The sequence below is a fragment of the Labeo rohita genome, chromosome 6 (assembly GCF_022985175.1).
Source record: "Labeo rohita strain BAU-BD-2019 chromosome 6, IGBB_LRoh.1.0, whole genome shotgun sequence".
Lineage (NCBI taxonomy): Eukaryota > Metazoa > Chordata > Actinopteri > Cypriniformes > Cyprinidae > Labeo > Labeo rohita.
The window spans coordinates 28,551,876-28,562,708 of record NC_066874.1 but is presented as its reverse complement, the minus strand read 5'-3'; positions in this window follow the sequence as shown (position 1 = coordinate 28,562,708).

Sequence of the window (10,833 nt, the reverse complement as noted above, 5' to 3'; positions counted from 1 at the left end):
ATTTAATTCCAGTTTAATTAAAATATAAAGCGAATTTAAAGTGGAGCTTAAACAGAAAGAAATTCAAAGCAATGAATAGTTTGTTTTTTAATAGTAGTTTTATTAATATATTTATTTAAATATGAGATGCCCATAACGAATTAATTAATTTGTTTATTTATTTACGCATTTATTTTATCTATCTATCTATCTATCTATCTATCTATCTATCTATCTATCTATCTATCTATCTATCTATCTATCTATCATCTGTCTGTCTGCTTTGTGTAGTTTTATTAATACATTTCTTTAATGAGTTGCTCATAACAAATGTATTTGTTTATCTATCTATCTATCTATCTGTCTGTCTGTCTGTCTGTCTGTCTGTCTGTCTGTCTGTCTATCTATCTGTCTGTCTGCTTTGTGTAGTTTTATTAATACATTTCTTTAATGAGTTACTCATAACAAATGTATTTGTTAATCTATCTACCTACCTACCTACCTACCTATCTATCTATCTATCTATCTATCTATCTATCTATCTATCTATCTATCTATGTGTCTATCTATCTAGAAATGTAAGAGGATAAATAAGGCTTCAAAAATGGCTTCATGTTTTATTGCTGAACATCTGTTGGACTAATAAAAAATACTCTGGTGTGTGAATTCAGTGTTTTTGAATTGAAAACTTCTTTTACTGTAATTTGAATTCTAATGCAACATCTTTTGGGGCAGTTAATGAAATGTTTATGCATATATATCCTACTGGTATACACACACATACACACCGTACTGTATATATTATATAATATAACTTTTATTAGAACTGCCTAAATGTATATCCCATGATGCTGAATGTTTAATATGTTTGTGTACCATGGTATGCATGGAGGTACTTCAAAATACCTTGACATTATGAATATGCTTCTCTTCACTCATGCAGAATGCCTTAATAATTGTAGACACAGAAAGTGTACTAGTGCATTTTGAATGACAGTGCAATTGCATGTGTTAGAAATAACATCTTCCTCAAAGTCTTGCAACACCTTAGACACGCTGCTTTGAGTGCATTGTGAATCATTCATCGCTGTTGAATGGTGAAAGTCAAATGCATGCGTTTTTGTAAGTCAGAGATTAAACTTTCAATATTTTACCTTGTGACTCTGGAGACCGGCATCAATAGAGAATTGGTATTCATTGTGCAATGTGCAAAAAAAAAAAAAAAAAAAAAAAAAAAAAAAAAGGAAATATTATCTGTTGAGTTCCTATCCATGATAATTTGGAGAGAGAAGCGTGTCTTGCGTTTGTGTGTGACAAAGGTTTAACTACTTTGAGCAGATGGTGGGTCTTTACATGCATTTCAATACTAATGATGCAGCAACTGCAAACTGCTCCCCAAATTGGATTTTGGAAGGTTTTTTAATAAGTCTATTACTAAGCAATGTAAATTGAGGCCATTGTCACTGAAGGTCAAATATGTAATTTGATGGCAGCTTGGAACATACCTGAATAGACACACTCATACAATCAATAAGCTAACAGCACTATTCAAAACCACAAAGGGTGCCACTCCATAATGAATGCAGGCAATCTGTTGAATATTGAAAATTATTACCTCAGTTTTCTGTAATTCCCTTGGTGATAGGTGCCTGCTGAGCTGTCATTTCACATATAACAGAAATGCATTATGTAGCCCTATGGATGCAAACAGACATTTACATCATCTTCTGTCTCAATACATTTGCAGCGTTCATATTAAAATTTTTATTGAGTGCATACTGCATAATAAACTATGCACTTATAATTACTGCTGTTGCCAATGTTAATTTACTTCAGCATATATGCATACAGTAAATGAAATTGTGCACCGAGTCAATTATCAGCTTATTCTGGTGTGGATGTGTTTACATAATGTTGAGTTGTTTACTTTGTAATGAGTTTTTGCATATTGATTTTTTATCATCTCAAATATTACTCAAACAATTTTCAATTTCATTTTAACTTAGCTATTTTAATACTATATAAACAAATGTAGGAGAAACTGTCTACTATGCAAAAATCCTACAGTTCATTATTATCACTATATATTCATATCTATAGGAATGTAAAGGCCAACCTCCAGAGAGCTCAGAGGCTTTAGTTACATTTTCTTTGTTCAGTGCAAGGTTGATTTTATTGCTCTGATAAAGCTGAAATGTCTCAGAAGGCCAAAATGTTTCTAAATGGGGTTATTATTGGTTTAATACATGAATATATAATTTTCTGTACCACAGAAGGTAAAGATAACAAATGGACTTTAAATGTCTCATTCAGCGTAATGGTAAGGAATCCAGTCTTTTTGTTATTAGTTTGCATTTAAGTGTCTGTTGTTTTATCTTCGTATCTATTTAAACATGTCTCTTGAGGTTCAGTTGGCTGCGTGAGGTACAAACACTATAAATACATCTGACTATGAAATACTGTCTTTGCTCTAGAGAATGGCCTCAGCAATTAACCTATAAACCACAGACTTTCTAACCATCATTCTACTGTCAGGGAAATGTGACAGGAACCTCAAGATTTCTTTGTGTGGCAACAACTTGACAACTTTTGCAAGTATACAAGTAACAGCTTTTCTTTTCCCAAGTAAACCAATTATAGGGAAAATAATTGTGCTGTAAAACTATTTTAGATTGTCCGTCCCTGGGTGTAGAAAGAGTTTTTTCATGTGCCATACACATGTAAACAAGCTGCTAATAAACTGCAAATTATTCACCGACAGCGAGGCAAAGGAGAGTGGCTCAACGGGGGAAACAAGTCCCTTTGAACAATTAATGACTGTCTTGTTTTTCTGATTGAGGTGTGAAATTTTCCTCTAATTAAATGATGAGAAACTTATTTTAGACATCTGCTCCTGGTGACCTGTACGTAGAAAATAACATTAGTCTTTTACAGTGCATTTTCCTACATCTTGAATTGAATTCAGAATAGAGTCTAATGTGTAAGTTACTTCATATTAACTTCTTTTTTCTGAACTGTTCCATAAAACAATATTGCTTCTGCCGTTGGTCTGAAAATCAAAACAACCCACTCATCTTTAAAGCTTCTGTACGTAATCGTAAATCGTAAAGGGATAGAGTCACGTCGCGTTTAAAACGCCATTTCAACATCAGAAAATGGGATTTTACATTCTGTTGTTTTTTCCATATTTGATGGTCGCGTCTCGGAGTCATTTTCAAAGGAGAGACGTTTTTTGTTATCTACCTTAAATTTTATAGGTCAGGCTTCCAGTCTTATTTGCGTCCAGCTATTCGTAGCTGTACAAAACGGCTCGTTTAGCTGCTTGATATTAAAAATTGGTGTGTTTTACCTTATTTTTGTATGTATTATCTTAATTATAAATACACTAGTTTGTAGTGCAAACAGTTTTACTGTTTACTGCACATTGTTCTTATCCTTATTTCCCTTTTAGACAGAAATAAATAGTTTTGTCCATAGGCTACTTTTGCGTTAAAGAATAAGGTGGATACTATACAGTGCTTAATCTACAATGTTGGGGGTATCGCATTACAAGTAACTTGAGTTAATCAGATTACTTTTTTCAAGTAACTAGTAAACAGATTACTTTTTAATTGACAGTAAAATATCCAGTGTTGGGGAAAGTTACTTTTAAAAGTAATGCATTACAATTTTACGTTACTCCCTGAGAAAGTAACTAATTATGTTACTTAATTACTTTTTATGGAAAGTAATGCGTTACGTTACTTTTGCATTACTTTTTAAATCTGGGCAGGGCTTGCTTCTTTGGTTTTAATATAAAACAATTCTAAAAGCCCTTTTACACCAAAAGTGAAATGAATTCACCTTAGGTTAAAAGAAAAATACATTTATGCAAGAGATCACTCTTCAGCTATGAAAAAAATGAAGCACAAATGTTAGTTTATCTAAAGTAATTTTTGCTTATTAGTATGGTTGAATTGCATCATCGAAGGTCAGCAGCAAAGACGCTGGTTAATAAAATTGGGATTAAATACATAAAGGATATTTGTTTTATTTAACATATTTAATTATTGCAGGGTTGCGTCATATTCTGAGTCTGCATTTTGAGGAATACTTAATCTATTTTTTGTGAGTGAGATGAATTAATGCATGTTCACATTTAGTCTAGAATACAGTAATCTAGTAATCATGTTTACTCCCAATTTCCCTACAGGAGACTTGTCAATCAATAAATGGGGGGGGGGTAACTGGCATTACTTATTTGAATAAGTAACTCAGATATTTTTTTTTAGAAATTCAAAAGTAATGCGTTCCTTTACTAGCTACTTGAAAAAAGTAATATTATTACGTAACTTGCGTTACTTGTAATGCGTTAAAAACAGTGAAATGCAACTCAGAATATGATGCAAACATACAATAATTCAATGTTAAATAACACAAATAACCTTTATGTATTTAATCCCATTTTATTAACCAATGTCTTTGCTGCTGACCTTTGATGATCCAATTCAACCATACTAATAAGCAAAAATGACTCTAGATAAACATTTGCGCTTCTTTTTTTTATTGCTGAAGCGTGTTGAACTTTCTTCTTCTGCGTTCTACTGTACAGACATGAATTTACTTTTCCATCAGCCTGAAGCTTGTTCATTTTACTTTTGGTGTGAAAGGGTTTTTATGTCTGTTTTTATATCAAAATAGAACTTTTTCATATTAAAAACAAACAAGCAAGCCAGATTGAAAAAGTAACGCAAAAGTAACGTAACGCATTACTTTCCATAAAAAGTAACTAAGTATCGTAATAAGTCACTTTTTTAGAGAGTAATGCAATATTAATGCATTACTTTTAAAAGTAACCACTCAGCTTTGTATTGGTAAAAAGTTTAAAAGTATTTTGAATTCGATGTGTATTGGGAAAGTCTCATGTCATGCGTCACTCATACTAAATTCCCAATCGCGTGGATTTCTGTTGACACGACTGCAATTCGCCTGCGGATATTTGCTGTACAAATATAAATATGACTGCACTTTTACTTTAGGCTCTACAATTTTTTTTCTAAGTGTAGAAGTTCAGCTGAAATCTGTGATAAAAGAAGACTCAAGCAGTGCTGCTAACTAGTATTAATGAGATGTTCTTCTACATCACATCTCTTCTGATTCCTCAAGCATACATTGTTCCTCTTTATCAAAAACGACCTAGTTATGTCTGGACGTGTTAAAGAGGAAAAGATAATCAGGATTTTATATGGCATGTGATTTGCTCATATTGATTTAGCTTTGTTCTAAATTCAGATTAAAAGAACAAGATAAAAGCTCTAATATTACAGCAGAAAATGCTTTGTGAAATTCCATTAATTTGTAATATGCGTATTCTTGGTCCTGTTTAAATAAATACGAGCATTTGTTGGTACGCCTACTGGTAAGAGAGCTGCGGATCTACTTTTCTGCAAATGTCAAAGGTTCAGTCAAGTGGAGTGAAACTCAGAGGCCAAAATACATTAGAAAGCTCTCTAAGCAATCTGCCTTGACATGCAATGTTAGTGGCCCTGCCATGAATTGTGACACATGTCATGGACATTGTTGCTCACTGAGTGAGTGTGTGATATTGCTTTGTTATGACAATACCATTACCGCATGTCCAAAAGCATGAGCTGTGGAGGGCTTATGGAAAAGTGTTCTGATATTTCTATGGATGTCTTTTACACAGCCTAAGGGATGTCACAGACTCATAGGTTGCTATAATTAATATAAATAAATCCAAAACGACGAACAGGAACATGGCATTTTATTTTACAGTGCATTGCTATGCAACTACTAAGGTGTTTTGAGACGCTTTTCAGCATGTTGCTAGGAGGTTTCAGAGAATAATAATTACTCGCTATTGTACACGCTAAAAATCACTCCCTAAAAATTAGTTTTAGAAGTGCTTTACCTGGAATCTATTAAGTGAATATGCAGTGCTTCAACCGTTGGAGTAAAGTGCTCTGGATTGCTTCAGTGTAAGCGTGGTCTGCCAAGCGCAGAAAATCAATAAACAGCTTCCACTTCAGTTTACAGTCATTTAGTATAGACATTATGTTTGTTTCTGTTCATTAGATGCATTAAAATCTCTTCACGTTTTAACTATATGTGATGTTAACATAGCTGTGGGTGATAATGGAACACAAAGACTGATCTTGGCACAAAAATTGCTGGGTTGTGCGTAAATACATGCTTTGAAAAGTTTATTAGAGGGCTATAGTAACAGCAATGCACCTTCAGTCCAAATTTTATATGTTTGTGTGTGTGTGTGTTTGTATTTATTTATTTACTTTTTACAGTTCTGTAATATAACTTGAAAACAGAAAAAGTTTTTTATAGGGAACTTTTTATTTTATGTTTCTGTAATTGTTCACTGCAGTAGCAGTTTGTTAATGCAGATTTATATCTATATAAATAGACATGCCTATATCTAGCTATATATATATAAAACATTTCTGTGGATTGAGAAGGAATATAGCTGCTTGACAGGTGTCAGAGTAACCTTGTATAGAAGAATATTTTTGTACAAGAAATAACTGAATTTATAAAATTCTAAACTCTAAAGAAAATTTTATGCAAAAGGGAACAGCACAATAAATACAAAGGGAACAGTTTAGAACTGAGATTTCATCTCATAGTGGCATCCTAAAATAACTCTCGTCCTTCCGAATGAAAAACTAGAACTACAAGAATGTTTCTCCATTTTTAGAAGAATTTGATGTATTATTGAACACGGTACATGAAATCCACAGCAGGCTGTATGAGACTATTTGAATTGCTCACGCAACAGTTCTTGGTAACACAGAAAGAGTGGCAAAAATATTTTTTAGAACGATTTATACATACGGAAGGCTTCTTTTTTCCCAACAATATAATGGTTTTGTTCCATATAAACTTCAGAATGACAATAAAAAGCTTTTACCATATGTGCAACAGCTCCCACAGTTGTTTGTGTTGAACAACCTTTGTACAGTATTGAGTGTCATGCGAACACTAACCAGATGGTAATGATCGAAGTCATATTTTTCAGCCCACAAACCTCCAACTATTATCATTCATCTTACTTTACTTTCCTACACTGAAATATCAATGCAAACATGTTTTGCACACAACATGCAAATGCATTTTCCATCTGTTAAAACGCCAGTCAGGAGCATAAGTAGCTTTACCACAGCACATAAATGTTGCAAGATATTGTTCTTTATTAATAGGCCACTAAATATAGGATTCATTTTGTAAGTTCCCGAAATAGGACAGGAAAGGTCGCCGAAAAACCAATACGTGGAAGAGGACATTAATCACAGATTTCTCAAGGAGAATTAAACTGACCTTTTGGCAGGCCAGGAACACACTGAAACTCTTGCTCACTCGCATGAAATATGCTGCAGTATAACAAACACAGCTCTCACTGTTCTCTCAGAGGGAACATAAATGGTGAAATTTACTCAAGGATATTGTTATACAGTGTTTTAACAATATGATTGACCCCAATTTGCCATTGCACTCGGGAATAAACTAGAGAATTATAGCCATTTTTCACTTTGTCTTATGCAGTGTTTGAAAGCAATAAACTAAAAGTGTTTTTCAGTAGACAGTGGCTTAGCTGTTTTCTGAAAAGTGTTATTTTAGTGTTATTTATATATTAGTATGCATTTTTTTAAAAGGAGTCATCGGATGCAAAGTTAACTTTTACATGTTGTTTGAACATTAATGTGTGTTGGCAGTGTATGTACAAATCTACCCTGTCACGATAAAAATCCATGCAATGGTTTTTAATTAATCTGCAAAAATAATATCCCCTTTTTCAAATCAAGCCATTCTCAGATGCCTGTCGTTGTGGCGTCACACCAACAGAGGCCACTCCCTTGATAGCTGATTGACATGAGCGTCTTACCTCAGATCAGCTGTAAAAGTCGAACCTCCACTGTGTTGTGTTGCTGGACGTAACAATGAACATTTTCATCATTTACTCCTGACATCTGAGTCGCTGAAGATGCAGTGGATTACGTTTGTGAATAGAATGTGCCTCCCGATCTTCATATATTCGTATATGTTCGCACGAATCATTCGTGATCCAGCTTTACTTGCAGCAGAAGTGAGTACAAGGGTTTTTTGTTTATGAATCTTTGCGATCGCCTTTCCTAATAATGGGCTAGTTAGCAAGTTTCGTGGCTAAACGCGGGCAAATGCAACTAAAGTAAACAGGCTTGTCACTCCACAAAGAGAAGAGAGGGGCGGGGCAAGCAAAGCTCATTAGCATTTAAAGCAACCTCGACCAGAACAGGATGATTTTTGCAGAGCTGATTTTGGAAAGGTAAAAAAGGTGTTATTTACACTACCATTAAGAAATTTTAACCAAAGCATGTTGTAGACATGCCTTTAAATATTTTGAACTTGCCATTTGTTTTTATATTTTCCGTTTTTGTTTCAGTTTTAGTCGTATGTGCTTTTGTATTTTTTAAACATTTCTTTTTAGCTTTCACTTATATTTATTTCAGTTTTAGTTTTAGTAATATTTGTATTTCGGCATAAACTTATTTTAATTCAGTTAGTTGCAAAAGCAGCATTTTTAAGTTTTTAAATGTGTACAATGTGTGTTTCAGTTTTATTTCAGTTAACAAAATAATTTAAATGGTTTTAGTGTTTTTTTAGTAGATTTTAGAAGGCAAATATATGGAAGTTCGTTTAAATAAAAAATTAAAAAGGTAACTGCGATTTTTTTATCTCACAATTCTGACTTTTTTTCTCGCAATTTCGAGTTTACATCTCGCAAGTCTGACTTTTTTTCTCAGAACTGTCATATAAACTTGCAATTCTGACTTTTTTTCTCAGAACTGTGAGATACAAACTCGCAATTCATATTTTTTTTCTCAGAATTGTGAGATACAAACTCGCAATAGCAAGTTATAAAGTCCAGTTCTGTGGAGAAAAAAAAGACGGATATGTTCACAGAAATGACTTTATTTCTCAGAATCGCGTTTATATCTCGGAATTCTGACTTTATCCCAGCAGGCACACAACGTCATAAGACGCTGATATTTGGTTAAATTTCGGTTGCGACATAGGCTGACCAAAATTCAATGTAAATTCAACGTTTAATGTCAACGTTAAATTGATGTCCAATACCAATGTCAGCTGATGTTGATATTTTGTTGTTTTTAGGTTGTGTAACCAAAATCCAACATTAAGTCAGCGTCAAATTGACGTCAACGCGGTTTTCATTCTCAACCAAAATGCAACGTCTGTCCGACATCATGTCCAGTGTCAACCTGACGTTATACAGACGTCCAGTGCCTGCTGGGTATAACTCGCAATTGCGAGTTTATATCTCACAATTCTGAAGAAAAAAATATGAATTGTGAGATAACAAGTCGCAATAACCTATTTTTATTTTTTATTCAATGGTGGAAATGGGCTTCCATACAAATACAACTCATAAAAATGCATAAATAATTATTTGGCTATTGGTTTAATTTTTTCCCTGTCTCTTCAGCCTCTATTTTCAGAGGTGTACTATGTAAGTTATTATATTAAACGATTATGAAAACAAATATTTTTTTTCTTCTAAATAATGAGCACTGATTAAATGTGGGCAATGCGAGCTGGAACATTTATTAAGATGGTAAATTAACTGTACCAAACTCAAATGCAGTAATGCAGAACCTTAAAAAAAAGCTCTTTTAAAATACCAGTAAGTGAAAGAAAAAGTGAGTGAATTGTTTTGTAAGTTGTGTGAAATAGGATTTCAGTTTGCTGGAGGCTTGTATCATATCTCTGCACTCGTCCACCTTAATTAAGCAGGCCAGCAAGTCCATCACTCTAATTCTCTTCCATTCTCTGTCTCGCTCTCACTGCTATCTCCCCTGTCCCCAAACCCCCCCCACTCATCTTAAACAAGCTGCCGAATCTGTCTCCCTCACTCGCTTTCGCTCTCATATAGCGATGACTAATCCCTCTGTCTGGAGCCTCAGGCTTTGCGACGGCTCCCGCTCACATACTGACCTTTTCCCGCTCCCCTGGATTACTGTACACTTTTAGATTACTGTACAAAACAGGAAGAGTAAGAGAGTGCCGACTGCTCGAGGACCTTTGGCTTTGCAGTTAATGAGTTCCATTTGTGTTTTCCCACTAAGTCAGAGATGGAATATAAAGGTGAAGAAGCAAACAAAACATTTGTGAGATGCAAAAACTTCTTTGGAGTTTAGAGTACAGGGTGTTTAATTATTTATCTCTAAAAAAGGAATGGGAAAGACATCACTGTTGTAACGTTCAACCTTTCTGCAGTTGGATTTTAAAGCTTGCGATCATTTAAAAGTGAAAAGTCTTTAAATTCAACATGAAAACATTCATATTCAATTTCAACAAATAAATAAAAACATTCAAACTCCTAGTGTGATAGAAACTTCCATTATGAGCACATACCTTTCAATTTATTTTTACAAACTGATAGACAAGTGAAAATTATTTTCTGTGGTGACTGACAGCATGTTACAGACATTGTCCATAAAATTTTAACATTCGCATTTTAGACTGTCATTCTGTGTATTAGTGGAAGAGATTTTTCAGGGTCTCTTTCTGCAAGTTACATTACACATTAATATGCCAGTAGGGTGCAGCAAGTTAAAGTGACTCGTAAGTAAGACTGATTCGAAACACTGAATCATTTGTTCAAATGATTCACTCAAAAATCCTGATTCATTTAGTAGCGAAACAACTGATCATCTTTATAAGTAAGTTATTGAATTATTCATTCAACCATTTTGTTCAAAACAATTATTTATTGAGAAACTAAACAAGTGACTGTTTTTAAATGGGTAATTAAATTATTTCATCAAATCGTTAAAATTTAATACA